General features: G+C 36.4%; 1 protein-coding gene and 1 long non-coding RNA gene across 4 annotated transcripts in view; one reads left to right on the top strand and one right to left on the bottom strand.

The window, feature by feature from the left end:
• The window catches only part of Fgf14 (fibroblast growth factor 14), a 630,557-nt gene that overhangs the window by 205,111 nt on the left and 409,242 nt on the right, over nt 1–16,204 (top strand).
• LOC120097183 (uncharacterized) overlaps nt 1–16,204 on the bottom strand; it is a 67,577-nt gene that overhangs the window by 30,546 nt on the left and 20,827 nt on the right. For 2 of the 3 annotated variants that reach the window (XR_015638587.1, XR_015638585.1), the window contains exon 1: nt 13,034–13,116. This is a non-coding gene — a long non-coding RNA (uncharacterized LOC120097183). Of the gene's footprint in view, nt 1–13,033; nt 13,117–16,204 lie in introns of those variants that run through there. The other variant, XR_015638586.1, reaches the window with a different exon arrangement.

Raw genomic sequence — 16,204 nt, 5'->3', positions numbered from 1 at the left:
CAGCAGATGTAATTATCATCGGAGAGGCTTAATGTTGAATAAGTATCTCCTTTCTAATTCTTTCTGAACTCTGGCTGGCTGGTTCAGCTGAATTGTTCTGACCCATCTAGAAATGCTGGAGCTGTGGGATACCTGCTGGGGAACACAGGGAGTAGAACCAGCCGAAGAGAAAGATGTTCCTTGCAGTTCACAAAGATGAAAGAAGTTGGAGATATGAAGATCACTTTTATATTAGACGTGGAGATGCAGAGTTTGGAGATCCCACAGAGATTTTTGTAATCAGTGGTGGCTTGAGTCATGTTGAAGTCAAGGCTTGAACATGGACTCTCAAGAACATACCTTTCAGTTCTCAGTGACAGTCATTTACTGACCTCATGGCTTCATTGGCTTAAATAAACATGTTATTTTAACTATGACCAATAATGAAGAGTCATACTTTTTTCAGGTGAAAAAAAATCAAATCTTAATTTACTGGGATAGAACCAAATTGAGACTGAACGTTTTTAAAACTAAACTTTTTTTAGTTTAATTTTTGTATATGAGTGCTTGCCTGCTTGTTTGTATCCTGTGCCTGTGGCACTTAGGGAAGGGCATCAGATTTCCTGAAATTGTACTCATAATTGTGAGTCACTATGTGAGTGCTGAGAATATAAACCTGATACTCCAAGAGAACAACAGGTGCTCCAAAGCACTGAGCTATTTCTCCAACCCTGGATGCAGATCTGGAAGTATGGGTGAAGTCTGTTAAGACAGTAAGGAATTGGTATCTGCCTGGCTCTGAGGTACACATTCCTTTACTCTTTAGGAACTGCTCAGAGGACAGTAATGCTCAGTAATCAGCAGTACTAAAAAACATCAAAATTCATGTTTAATGAGGATAGTGGAGAGGTTCAGGATTAGTTGTCCTCATTTTGCCTCACGTTTCCCCAGTCTGACAAATCAGAAATATATAGTTCAGGAAATTGAAGGTACAATTTGTTTTATTTGTTGTGGTTCAATGACTATATGCCTCCAAAGCCATGACAAAAAAGGAAGGAAATTGAATTAAAGATTATGTGCATGTATAAATGTCTGGTAGTTTTTCTTTATTAATTGTTTTTAATCCATTTCCTCATGGACGATAGTAACTGGTATTTTTCTTATTTTGTAAGTTGAGTCTTTCTTAAGTTTACCGAGGATAGTTCAAATCATGTGTTTAAATGTCTAATATCCCTGTTACTATCATCTTAGTGAGGACCTCTAATGAAATTTTCAAAGCCTAAATTCCCGTATGCAGACAGTTGTTCATTCAATAGGCTTAGTGCATCCCTTAGTCCTAAGACTCCTGATTTATTATTTAGAGAAATGGGATGAAAATTCACATAGACTTATTTATGTAGAAACACAGAGATTAAAACTTTTGTGTTAAGTAGTTAAATTAAAATTTATTTTATTTTTTGAATATGATTGTTTTATCTGTATGTATGTCTGTGTACCATATGCACATCTGATGCCCGTGGAGGACAGAAGAGGGCATAGGATCTCCTAGAACTGGAATTATGGATGGTTGTGAACCATCACATGGTGCAGGAAACTGAACCCAAGTCCTCTAGAATAGTAGCCAGGATTTTTAAGTGCTGAGACATTTTTCAGGCTCATAGGTACTTATTTTAATTCATTTACAAGTTTATTATTTGGATTTTCTGAGATACATGATTTAAAGGAAGTATAGTTACAAGTGTCTTATTTTCTATGGTTCTGAACAAATTTTATGTGATAGTCAAAAAGGAATCCTGGTTTGGTCTTTGGTCATGTTGTTTTGACATGTGTTAATGGAAGCAAACATTAGTGTTTTTTCATCTTTATCAACCACTTACTTCCTCGCTTCTGTTATCTCTCTCTGCAATGTCACTAGAAAACAGAAATTCTCAATATTTATATCCTCTTAAGTCACCCAAAACAGTGAATTAGCAAGTACTTAGGGAAATACAGGGTTAGGGTTTTATGATCTCTTGGTTACATTTTCCTTAAAAAAAATCAGGTTCTATTTAATACACAGTGTAAATCTGTTAATATTTAAGTCATGGCCAGTAGATCTATGACTCATCCCTTAATAAAACTAGCCTGTTGTATGAGGGTATCATGATCTTCTTTTACTTAGGCAAACCATACAAGAGTTTGTGCCATTTCATATTTTATTTTTATTTTGGTTCTATTTTTTCTTTTTAGTTAATTGTTTTATTTATTTACATTTCTTACAAGTATTTACATTTTTTTACAATTATTTACACCTTTTATTAGTTATTTTATTAATTTCATTTCAAATGTTGTCCCCTTTCCTGGAGTCCCCTCCGAAAAACCCCTATCCCATCCTTCCTTTGCTCTAAGAGGGTACTGCCACACCCACCCATCCACTCCCTTCTCACTGCTGTAGCATCCCCCTCTGTTGGGGCATCAGGCTTCCACAGGACCAAGGATCTCCCCTCCCACTGATGAGGCTGAAGTCATGGACCCATCCGTGTATACTCGGCGGTTGGTTGTTTAGTCCCAGGGAGCTCTAGGGGAGGGTTGCAATCCCCTTTAGCTCCTCTCTGTCTTTCTCCAAACCCTTCCATTGGGGTCCCCGGGTTCAGTCTGATGGTTGGCTGTGACTATCTGCATCTGTATTAGTCACTGCTAGCAAAGCCTCTCAAAGGACAACCATACCAGGCGTCTGTCTGCAAGCACTTCTTGGCATCAGCAATAGTGTCTGGGTTTGGTATCGGCTGATGGGATGGATCCTGAGGTTGGTTGGTCTCTGGATGGCCTTTCTTTCAGTCTCTGCTCTATTTTTGTCCTTCCTCCCATTTCCTTTACACAGGAACAATAATGGGTTAAAATTTTTGAGATGGGTGGGCGGTCCTATCTCTCCAGTGGGGTCCAGGTCTACGTACTGGAGGTGGACTCTTCAGGTTCTATCTCCCTGCTGTTGGGTATTTCGGCTAATGTCATTCCCATTGGGTCCTAGGAACCATATCCACCTATCAGTGAGTACATATCAAGTATGCTCTTTTGGGTCTGGGTTACTACACTTGGGATGATGTTTTCTAGTTCCATTCATTTGCTTAAAAAAATTCATGAAGTCTTCATTTTTAATAGCTAAGTAGTGTTACATTGTATAAATGAATCACATTTTCTGTATCCATTCTTTCAAGGAGGGAAATCTGGGTTGTTTACAGCTTCTGGCTTATTATAAATAAGTGTGCTATGAACCTAGTGGAGCATGTGTCCTTGTTATAGGTAGGAGCATCTATTGGGCATGTGCCTGTTAGTTGTACAGCTGGGTCTTCAGGTAGAATTATTTCAAAATTTCTGAGGAACTGCCAGATTGATTTTGAAAGTAAACGTACCACCCTGCAATCCCATCAGGAACGGAGGAGTAGTCCTCTTTCTTCACATCCTTGCCAGCATCTGCTGATGCCTAAGTTTATGATCTTAGTCATCCAGATTGGTGTAAGATAGAATCTCAGGGCCATTTTGATTTGAAATTCACTGATGTCTAAGGAAGTTGAACATTTCTTCAGATGCCTCTTGGCCATTTGAGATTCCTCAGTTGAGAATTTTTTTAGTTCTATACCCCATTTTTAATCAGATTATTTGTTTTTTTTTGGAGTCTAACTCTTGAATTCTTTGGATATTTTGGATATTAGCCCTCTATCAAGCCTCTATGTAGGGCTTGCAAAGGTCTTTTCTCAATCTGTAGGTTGCTGCTTTGTCCTATTGGCAGTGAACTTTTCCTTACAGAAGCCTTTCAGTTTCCTGAGGTCCCATTTGTCAATTGTTGCTCTTAGAGCCTGAGCCATTGGTGTTCTGTTCAGAAATAATTTCTCTGTCTTGATGTGTTTAAGGTTCTTTCTCACTTGCTTTTCCATTAGATTCAATATAACTGGTTTTATATGGAGGCCTTCGATTCACTTGGACTGGAAATTTGTACAAGGAGATAAATATGGATCAATTCAAATTCTTCTACATGCAGACCTCCAGTTATACCAGTACCATTTGCTATAAATGCTTTTCTCCCCCACTGTATGGTTTTGACTTCTTCGTCAAAGATCAAGTGTCCATAGGTGTGTGGGCTTATTTCTAGGTCTTCAATTTTATTCCACTGATCTTCCTGTCTGTCTCTGTACCAATACCATGCAGTTTTTTTTATCACTATTGCTCTGTAATTCAGCTTGAGGTCAGAGATGGTGAGTCCCCTAGAAGTTCTTTTACTGTTTAGAATTGTTTTTGGTATCCTGGTTTTTTTGTTATTCCAGATGAAATTCAGAATTGCTTTTTCTGTCTCTGTGAAGAACTGAGTGATGTGGATTGCATTGAAGCTGTAGATTGCTTTTGGTAAGATGACTATTTTTACTATGTTAATCCTAACCATTCATGAGCATGGGAGATCTTTCCATCCTCTGAGGTCTTCTTCAATTTCTTTCGTCAGAGACTTGAAGTTCCTATACAGATCCTTCACTTGCTTAGTTAGAGTTAAGCCAAGATACTTCATATTATTTGTGACTATTGTGAAGGGTGTTGTTTCCCTAGTTTGTTTCTTAGCCCATTCATTTTTGTGTAGAGGAAGGCTACTGATTTGTTTGATTTGTTTGAGTTAATTTTATGTCCATCCACTTTGCTGAAGTTGTTTATCAGTTGTAGGAGTTCTCTGTCAGAATTTTGAAGGTCATCTGCAAATAGTTATACCTTGACTTCTTCCTCTCCAATTTGTATCCATTTGACCTGCTTTTGTTTTCTAATTGCTCTAGCTAGATCTTCAAGTACTATATTGAATAAATAGGGAGAGATGGGGCAGTCTTGTCTTGTCTCTGTTTTTGTGGGATTGCTTCAAGCTTCTCTCCATTTAATTTGATGTTGACTGCTGGCTTGTTGTATGTTGCTTTTATAATAAGTATGTATGTGCCTTAAATTCATGATCTTTCCAAGACTTTCGACATGAAAGGTGTTGTATTCTGTCAATGAGATAATCACATAACTTTTTCTTTGACTTTGTTTTATAGTGGGTTATGTTGATGGATTTCAATATAGTGAACCATCCCTATATACCTGGAAAAAAGCCTACATGATTGTGATGAATGATGGTTTTGATGTGTTCTTTGATTCAGTTTGCGAGAATTTTATTGAGCATTTTTGCACGGATATGTATAAGGGAAATTGGTCTAAAGTTCTCTTTCTTTGTTGGATCTTTCTGTAGTTTATGTATCAGCATAACTATGGCTTCATAGAACAAATTTGGTAGTGATCCTTCTGTTTCTATTTTGTGGAATAGTATAAGTGTTGGTATTAGGTCGTCTTTGAAGGTCTGATAGAATTATGTCCTAAAGTCATCTGACCCTGGACTTTTTTGGTAGGGAGTATTTTAATGACTGCTCCTATTTCCTTAGGGGTTATGGTATCAATTAGATAGTTTATCTGGTCCTGATTTAACTTTGGTATCTGGTATCTATCTAAAAAATCATCCATTTCATCTAGGTTTTCCAGTTTTTTTGAGTATAGGCTTTTGTTGTAGCATCTGATGATTTTTTGAATTTCCTCAGTTTTGGTTGTTTTATCTCTCTTTTCCCTTCTGATTTTGTTATTTTGGATATTGTCTCTGTGCCCTTTAGTTAGTTTGGCTAAGGGTTTATCTATTTTGTTGACTTTTTAAAAAAAGAAACAGCTCTTAGTTTTGTCGATTCTTTGTATAGTTCTCTTTCTAATTGTTTTTTTTTTTTTTTGTCCCTGGGTTTGATTATTTCCTGCCTTCTATTCCTCTTGGGTTCATTTGCTTCTTTTTGTTCTAGAGCTTTTAGGTGTGCTGTCAAGCTGCTAGTGTATGGTCTCTCCTGTTTCTTTCTGGAGCTATGAGTTTTCCTCTTATTACTGCTTTCATTGTGTCCCACAAGTTTGGGTATGCTGTGCTTTCATTTTCATTAAATTCTAGAAAGTTAATTTCTTTCTTTATTTCTTCCCTGATCAAGATATCATTGAGCAGAGAGTTGTTCAGTTTTCATGTGGTTTTCTGTTGTTTTTGTTGTTATTGAAGACCAGTCTTAGCTCATGCTGATTTGATAGAATGCATAAAATTATTTCAATATTCTTTATATATTAAGGCTTGTTTTGTGTCCAATTATTTGGTCGATTTTGGAGAAGGTACCATGAGGTGCTGAGAAGAAGGTATATTCTTTTGTTTTAGGGAGACATGTTCTGTAGATATCTGTTAAACCATTTGCTTCATAACTTCTGTTAGTTTAACTGTGTCTCTGTTGTTTCCATAGTGAGAGCATGGGATTAAAGTCTCTCACTATTATTGTGTGAGGTTCAATGTGCGTTTTGAGCTTTAGTAATATTAATTTTACAAATGAGTGTTCCTTGCATTTGTGGCATAGATTTTCAGAATTGAGAGTTCATATTGGTGGCTTTATTCTTTGCCAAGTATGAAGTGTCTTCCCACATCCCTTTTGATTTCTTTTTGTTAATCTATTTTATTGGATATTGTTAATCTATTTATTGGATATGGCTACTCCAGCTTGTTTCTTGGGACCATATGCTTAGAAAAGAATTTCCCAGCCTTTAATTGAAGCAGTTTCTGTCTTTGTCACTGTTTCCTGTATGCAGCAAAATACTGGGTACTATTTATGTATCTAGTCTGTTAGCCTATATCTTTTTATGGGGGAACTGAGTCCATCGATGGTGAGAGAGATTAAAGAGCAATAATTGTTCATTCTTTTTATATTTATATGGTTCTCTTCCTTTTGGTTGGTTCTAAGATTATTAATATTTTGGTTTTCATTGGGTGTAGTTTTCCTCGTTTTGGAGTTTTCCTTCTCTTTTCCTCTATAGGGCTGGATTAGTGGAAAGATACTATTTAAACTTGGTTTTGTCATGGAATATCTTGGTTTCTCCATATATAGTGATTGAGAATTTTGCTGGGTATGGTAGCCTGGGCTGGCATTTTTGTTCTTTTAGGATTTGCATGACATCTATCCAATATCCTCTGGCTTTTAGAGTCTCTGTTGAGAAGTCTGCTGTAATTCTGATAGATGTGCCTTTATATGTTACTTGGCCTTTTTCTCTTATAGCTTTTAATATTTTTTGTTACTGTGTATTTAGTATTTTTATTATAATGTGGTGAGAGGAATTTCTTTTCTGGTTCAATCTGTTTGGGGTTCTATAGACTTTATGTATATTTATAGTCATCTCTTTCTCTAGGTTGGGGAAGTTTTCTTCTATGATCTTGTTGACGATGGTTTCTGGCCCTCTGAATTGGGAATCTTGTGTCTCTTCTATTCCTATTACTCTTAGGTTTGGTCTTTTCATTGTGTCCTGAATTTCCTGGATGTTTTTGGGTAGGAGCTTTTTGCACTTTATATTTTCACTGATTGCTGTGTTAATATCTTATATGCCTGAGATTCTCTCTTCTGTATCTTGTATGATACTTATATCTGTAACTCCTGATCTTTTTTCTAGGTTTTCCATCTCTTTATGATTGTTTCTATTTCCATTTTTTGATCCTGATTTTTTTTTTCAATTCCTTCACCTGTTTGATTGTGTTCCTCTGTAATTCTTTAAGGGATTTATATGTTTCTTCTAAGAGCATCTACCTGTTTATCTGTGTTCTCCTGTATTTCTTTAAGGGAGCTATTTATGTCCTCCTTAAGGTCTTCTATCATCTTCATGAGATGGGACTTTTGGTCAGAATCTTGCTTTTCTGGTGTGTTAGTGTGCAATACCTTCTTATAGCAGGAGAACTGGTTTATAGTGATGTCAAGTGACATTGGTTCTACTTTTAGTATTATTGTGTTACCAGTCATGGATTTTGTCAAAGATTAACATACCAGTCATGGATTTCATCCTGTTGTGTAATCCTCATATTTAATCAGAAAGTAGCTATTTATTCATGACAATCATGTCACTATTGTACTATTGGGTACATTTTTGTCTGGCAGATTGGGATTGTAGCACTTGATAAGTTCATTGATGTATTTTCTCCTCTAACAGCCTATGTAGCACCTTCTAGCACTATGAAATCTACCCAGCAGGAAGAATGATCCTGGCTAGTGTGATATTGTCTATGTCTTGAAACCAGTGTGTTGTGTCTTCTGTTGGATCTTACTAGGTAGTTACCATGAGAAACCAAGGTCAAGCACAATAGCCTGTACTGTTCAGGAGACATCTGAGGTTCCTTTGACTCATAGACAGGTGTCCCACATTAGGCAAAGATTTTCTGAGAGGAACATAACTTTTTGACCTCATAATATTTGTAGGGTTTTACAATTGTTCATCTGCTTGATAGAACTTTATGAATTACAGAACCTTGATAGATTTTTGCCCATATTAGAAACTTTGGAACCTGGTGTCACACCCATGATATCTGTGTCTTATGAATTTTCCTCTATACAGAATGAAGAACAAAACTCTTGAAGGAATGGAAATTTCACATTTAGTGTGCAATACCTCTTTGCCCCCAAACAATGCATATGATAAAACTAGAAAGGCAAAGTATAGTACCCGTAATTTTTCTTAAAAAATTTTACCACCACAGATAAATTTTTTTAATTAAAGAGTTAATTGAGTTAGGCAGAATACATTTAGAAGCATTTATGCTTACAGATTATTTACTATGAATCTTGCACTATCCTTTAAAAATAAAATCAAACATTTTATAAATTTGAGAAAACTTTTATAAGTTATATAATCTACATGAACTACATGGATGTGTTTTATAGCATAGTTGTGTATTTTGAGGCATTTTTAAATCAGATGTGTTTCCAGAAACTGGAAATACTATTTATCTTTTTAATTGTTTTTTCCCATTAATGTTCATAGCTATAGGAATATACAAACCGCTGCTATTGACCATGGGAAGATCACCAAGAGTTATAATATTCTTCTCTAAAATAGTTAGTAAACATACAATGGGAAAAAATCTGGAAGCTTCTTACACAGAAAGACCCAGTTTCAATGACCTTCTACCCAGTGAACTCCTGTTTTGGCTCCTTAGATACTTTTCTATCTCAATTATTTTATCTTTAAATTACAGTTCATGGTCTTCTTTCCTTCTTTTCTTCTTTTTTTCCTTATAATCCAGATTTTATTCCCCTCCTGGTCCACCCTCCGACTGTTTTACATCCCATACCACCCCCAGCCCCTGTCTCCACAAGGATGTCCCCACCCAAACTACCCCTCTAGACCTCTAAACTCCTTGGGACCTCCAGTCTCTTAAGGGTTAGGTGCATTTTCTCTGACTGAAACCCAACCAGCATCCTTGATGAATATGTGTTGGGGGCCTCATGTGATCTGGTGTATGTTGTCTGCTTGACGATCTAATGTCTGAGAGATCTTGAGAGTTCAGGTTAATTGAGACTGCTGGTCCTCCTATGAGGTCGCCCTCCTCCTCAGCTTCTTCAAGCTTTTCCCTAATTCAGCCACAGTGGTCAGCAGCTTCTGTTCATTTGTTAGGTGCAAATATCTGCATCGGACTCTTTCAGCTCCCTGTTGGGTCTTTTAAGGGAAGTCATGATAGGTCGCTTTTTATGAGTGCTCCATAGACTCAGTACTAGTGTCAGGCCTTAGGGCCTCCCCTTGAGGTGGATCCAACTTTGGGCCTGTTGCTGTATCTTCTTTTCCTCAGGCTTTTCTTCATTTCCATCCCTGAAGTCCCTGCATGTCCTTTTGGGTCTGAGTTACCTCACTCAGGATGATATTTTCTAGTTCCATCCATTTGCCCACAAAACTCAAAATGCCCTCGTTCTTCATAGCTGAGTAGTATTCCATTATATATAGGAACCACATTTTTTTGTGTCCATTCTTCTGTCATGGGACATCTAAGTTGTTTCCAGCTTCTGGCTATCAAAAGTAAGACCACTATGAACATAGTGGAACATGTACCCCTGCCTCACACATGCCAAAAAAGTGTTCTACCAGTGAGCCCTGTCTCCAGTCCTTCAGTTCACTTTCAGTTAACATATAATGGACATATTGACCTGAAAATGGGGGCATCTGCCCAAAAGACATGGACTAATATTAATATAAACTTGGCACTTTTGTTCCTTGATTCACTACTTTTGATTATCTTAATGCTGCAAACAGCTCATTTGTAATCCTGGAACTGTTCTTTGCCTTGTATCTTATCAATTATGGCTTTCTTTTTAATGTAGTGTTCACATATATTAATTGCATTTAAAAAATTTGGGCTTCATAGTAACAAGGAACAGAATAGCTCGTGGGAGTTTTTTGCCCACCAAAAAGAAACTTTTACTAAGAACCTTCCCTTTAAAATGCTTTCCAGTAAATTTATTACTATGATCCACTCTTGCAATTTATCACAAAATGTTGGAAATAGCAGCCTGTCATTATTAATCTCTGACCAAGAAAAAAAAGGCTTGCTGAAGCTTCATTTTTCATTGAAATTTTGTTTAGAAGTTTCATTCCTGGATTTAGCTATGAGATTGGTAACAGATTCCAACACATTTTCTTTGGTGCCTCTTAAAAATCTGAATTAGATTACCTCTGTGAACTTTTGAACTGATCAGGTGTCTTCTGGTCATCTAGATTGAGCTGTTTTCTGTTTAACATCAGAGTATTGCATTCAGACTCATCAGACTCTTTACAAATATTGATCTGAGAATGTATGACAGAAGTCAGTAAAGGGTACACATATTGTAAGAGTGTTAAAGTCATGTCCAAGGGAGCATTATCACTCATTCATTTACTCATTTTCTGTACTTTTTTGCAATGTCTTTTTGGTACAGCATGATGGAAATTCAGTGATAAACCACACATACACTTCTATTAAATAATTTCTTTGTCTTTTCATAATAAGAATAGTGGAAATTTGGCTGCACAAAGAACATTCACACTTGTAATGAAAATATTTTATAAAGGGTTCCAAAAAGTGTTCCTTCTGATTGTTCCCTTTTTGCCAAAAGAACAATCTTACCTTGATCATAATTGTTTCCTATCATTTGTTGTCTGGGTGTTCCGCTGTTTCAGAGACTTTTTTCCAGAAGACATGGTAGGCAGAGGGGGTAACAAATAGTCATAACCAAACCAGTGATAACTGAAACAAGAGGATCACTTTTCTCTTATGATCATGACAATTCTTGTCTACCACAAGGAAATTTTCAATAAAACATAAATACAGAGTTCTGGAACCATATTTCCTTTTTGTTTTTTTCTTTCCTTTGCAGCATGTTTTATTTCTTTTCTTCTTCTTTTTCTTATAGATTGACTCCTTCAAAATGTTTGTCATATGCCTAGTACATTGTACAAGACAATTAAATTTTGTTGGTAACAGTGATGTACTTTATACCAAGACTTCATCCTCTTTCTTTCTCATAGGAAAACTCTGTTCTCCTCCAGTGACTTTTGTTTATCTATCAGTATTATTTTAATATTATTCAAGCAGAAATGAGTACATGATTTGAAGGGGCTTTGAGATTATGAAGTGTTGATTATAACTTTTGTGTTCTTTTGTTGAGTCAATCAGTTGGAATTGGATTGTAACTGGATGGGAAGGTTGGGTGAAAAGATAGTTGTTTTTCCACCTACAGCTTTTCCATCAACCAAAAAAAAATTATAAACAATTTGATGTATGTATGTCGATATTTACACATTCTGAGGAACACAATAGAATGGTTGGTCAACACTGCTGGGTTCTTGTTTCCACCTACCTCCAGCACTGAGGTTACAGGTACATGGTACTGCAAAACCAGCCTTTTACATGGGAGCTGGGCATCAAAACTCTGGTCTTCGTGCTATCATGACAAGCATTTTGCCATCTACTTATCCTAACACTTATAACTTTAGCTGAATGCCTAGAAAACTGAGGAGAAAGGAGTGTGCTTGGGCAGAGCATCTTAGGCAAAAATACATTTCCCTCCTGGAAAGGAAAGATTAGTAAAAATTTGTTTACATGGGCCTACACCATTTACTTGTAATGGACAAATATCCATCCTGGATAGCATGACAGGAAAACGTAGCATAGAACATTTAAGTATATTGAAATAAAAACTGCATCCATGGTATATTTCAGTAAGATGACATTAATAAACCAGTTACAAATGCTAATTTTTTGTTATCTGACAGGAATAAATTAATTGTAAAATTTCTTCCAGGGACATCATGAAAAATGAAAAGAATTCTTGACAGAAATCTAGCTACCACTGACTATATGTTGTAATTTGCAACATAATCAACTGTATACAATATCTTCATGCAGCTCTCACACAGGGTGCTTGGACACAATGAAAATAGCAAACCTAAGAATAATAGGAATAGAAGAGACTGAAGATTCCCAATTCAGAGGGACAGAAACCATCTTCAACAAAATCCTAGAAGTAAACTTCCCCAACCTAAAGAAAGAGACAGTCATAATAAATGTACAAGAAACCTCTAGAACACCAAAAAGATTGGACCAGAAAAGAAAATCCTCCTGCCACATAATAATCAAAGCAGTAAATGTGCAGAACAGAGAAAGAATATTAAAAGCTGCAATGGGAAAAGGCCAAGTAACTTGTAGAGGCAGACCTATCAGAATTACGCTTGATTTCTCAACAGATACCCTAAAAGCCAGAAGGTCCTGTACAGATGTCCTGCAGACCCTAAGAGACCAGAAATCCCAACCCAGACTGCTATATCCAGCAAAACACTCAATCACCATAGATGAAGAATCCAAGATATTCCATGACACCAAATTTAAAAAATATCTGTCTACTAATTCAGCCCTATAGAAGATACTAGAAGGGAAACTCCAACACAAAGGGGATAATTAATCATCTTACAACAAACCCAATAGAAGAGAAACACACACACACACACACACACACACACACACACACACACACACACACACACAGCACTACAACCATGAACAAAATAACAGGAACTAATGATCATTGTTCATTAATATCTCTTAACATCAATAGACTCACTTCTATAAAATGAAAAAGGCTAACATAGTGGATATGTAAACAGGATCCATCATCCTGCTGCATACAAGAAACACTTCAGTAATAAAGATAGACACTACCTCAGAGTAAATGGTTGGAAAAGGTGTGCTGTTTTCAAACTTGAGCTCCTGCCACTTTCACATCTTCTCAGTCCCCTTAACAAAAGGAAATTAAAAGCCATGAGAGGATTGAAACCTTTTGCAACACAAAGGTAAACTCTTTGGTTATATAAGTGCCAAGTCTCCCAGCATCCTATTATAAAGACATGAGTTTCATTTAAACTTTAGCCTACTGCTGGGGTTTGATTGATCATTAAAATCTTGACCTATTTGTTCCTTATTTTAGACTGGTTAACATGCAAGAAAATGAATAGATAACTATACAACATTAACTAAAGTCTTTTCAGAAATACACAATGAAACAAATTTTTTCAGAATGTTAATGGACAACATTATCATTTCATCTATTCTGCCTCTTTGGATCCATACAAAACTATAAAATAGACAATAATGAGGTCATTATTACTGTGTGGAAAATGGAAAAGGGCCTCAAAGGAGAAAATTCTCTTCAACACTATGCAAAAAACACGTTATAAGACATAAATATATAATCCAGACTTTATGAGCTAAATAAGACTCAGAGTCTTGAGAATTTTTGTATTCATATGCAAGTATGCATATGTATATACATGCATATAGAGACCAGAAATTGACATCACATTCTTTCTTCTTTAACTTTCTCCCTTATATATTGTGACACTAAGTATCACTGCACAGGCAACTTGCTTATTTGCCCAATTTAACTAGCCAGCTTGACCTGAGGATTTTCTATCTCCATCTCAGGATTTCATTCCTGCTTGAAATTTACATGGGTTCTCAGGGTCCCAACTCTAGTCCTTATTCTTATATGGCAACAGCCTTTAACCATTGAGTTATAACCCTAGCCCCAGGATTTTTATTCGATATAATTTTCAATAGATCAGTTGCTATCAGCATCAACTAAAAAATACACATAACTTTTGGGGAAATCTATATATAAAATTCTTGTTCCTTCTTGTTCTTTATCAGTATTGCAGCAGCTAACCTTGGAGATTAGTTCCCTTCTCTGTGATCCTATTTCTCTCTCTTCCAAGCTGTTTCCAACTTTAAAAAGTGTCAGTCACACCCAAAAAAGCTTTGTCTTATTTGAGGTGTCTCTGAATCAGTTATCAGTTAATCACTTCATTTTATAGGAAAACCTCAAGTTAATATACTTGGCATGCAAAAGAGCTGGGACCTCTCAGCTCCCAGCAGCTGCACTAAAGCTGCACACTGCCTGATGTGAGCAGAGACTTGGGTCTGCCACCATGTGGGAGGAGAATGAAGTCACTTAGAAAGTCAAAAAAGTAGCTTCCCAAGCAGCCAAAAACAGACCTCTGGATCAGCCCCCTCACATCTTTAAAATTAAATGTTCAGCAGAACTTGAGACATTAGTAGATTAACATGTCAATACATTTTCCACATCACTGCAGAAAGGTAAGTTCCAAGAATAAAGCGTACTGTTTAGGCATTTTTAAAAGAGATATAAAAATTATAGGTATAGCAGAGGATGGCATAACTCTAAAAAGAGCTATTTTGGAACTGAGGCTTTAGTTACTCACAGAATCCATATCTGAGACATAGAAAATTCTTTGACATCAGTATTACAGGTTAGAGTCAAGTCCCTCTAAATTCACAGTTGAAGTTATAATCCTCAGAACACTAGACTGTAATTTTATTTGTAGCTGAGAGCCAATATTGAGTTAAGTGGGTCCTCAGAGTGGGCTTTCACTCAATGTGATGTTGTTCTTGCAAGATCATGACCAAACCAGGAAGAGGGAAGATTGTGTAGAGAGAGAGACAAGATGATTAACTCAAAGCAGGAGTTGGGGTATTCAGAAAAAGCCAATCTTGTTCTTGGGCTTGAACCTCTTAACTATGAGAAAGTGAACCTGTAGTTTGAGCTAGTCACCAAGTAGCATTTGGTTATGGTAGGTTAACGCAATTATTAAGGGCCTGATGAGTTAATGACATTTGAACATATTCCTCTCTGTAATTACCCTATACTCAATTATAGTGACACTCTATAGTTTTAGCTGACAGGACACAAACCTATGAATTTAGGGTAACATTAGTATCAAGGGATTTGCTAGAGCTTAGATCTAGAACCTACAAGTAAGTAAAACTTAAACTCCAAAACAGGAGTCTCATTGTAGAGTTACTCCATGAAGCATTCATGCTGTTAAAAGCTTTTGACAGGTCTTACATTTCCAGTGAAATGACACACTATCTTTGGTAATAGTAAATAAGGCTTGATAAATAAAACCACCATTTTAATTTTCAGAAGTGGAGAACCGACATTTCCATCCATGACTGTGAAAGGAAGTGCTACAAGTACCAGTAGTTTGCTTTATGTTAGAAATGGTGAGGGGGTTGGGAATTTGGCTCAGTGGTAGAGAGCTTGCCTAGCAACCGCAAGGCCCTGGGTTCGGTCCCCAGCTCCGGAAAAAAAAAAAAGAAAAAAAAAGAAAAAAAAAAGAAATGGTGAAAGTGGCCATTGGGAAGTCACAATTAGCTCAAAGACTGAGAATCTCAGGAAATATTTATTGCAAAATACCTCATCATAACAGACCCATGGGTAGTGAACTAACTACCCATGAAAATAAGGCCATGTATTTGTTCTATAAGTAATACAAGTGCTATATTCAAACATGGGTCACTATTTCAACTTGACTCTTTCCCTTTTCTTGAAGTCAAATGGCAAAATGTAGAATCCAGCTCACCTTCCACATACATTTGAGCTTTGATAGAATTTATCCTTTTATAGGAGGTAGCTTTAAGATAAGGCTTAAGATACTGGAAGTTGCTCAGAAAAGATGAGAAAATAGGGTCACAGTTGTATTTGGGTGTGTTGGACCCCTTAGCCTTAGGCTATCAAATGACCCCACAACTAGTATTTCTATAGGGGTTTACGTTTTCTCCATGACATGAAACAGCTCATTACAGCATAATGAAATCTAAGGGCTTGAAAATTAGTATTACAGTGAACTGCCCCTTGGTGCTATATCATAAACAATAAAACTTCAAAAATAGTTGAATTTTGTAATCACATTTCCTCTTTGTTTAGTCACCCCATTTTAAAAGGAGTTTTAAAGTAATGTAAGTTCATTGAAAATTCTTTTAAAACACAAAAGAGCCAAAAGAGAATTTTTGTTTGTTTTTCTTTATGAATTA

Source organism: Rattus norvegicus, chromosome 15 (genome assembly GCF_021556685.1).
Source record: "Rattus norvegicus strain SHRSP/BbbUtx chromosome 15, alternate assembly SHRSP_T2T, whole genome shotgun sequence".
In the NCBI taxonomy this organism is placed as follows: domain Eukaryota; kingdom Metazoa; phylum Chordata; class Mammalia; order Rodentia; family Muridae; genus Rattus; species Rattus norvegicus.
This window is presented reverse-complemented; position numbering and strand designations above follow the sequence as displayed.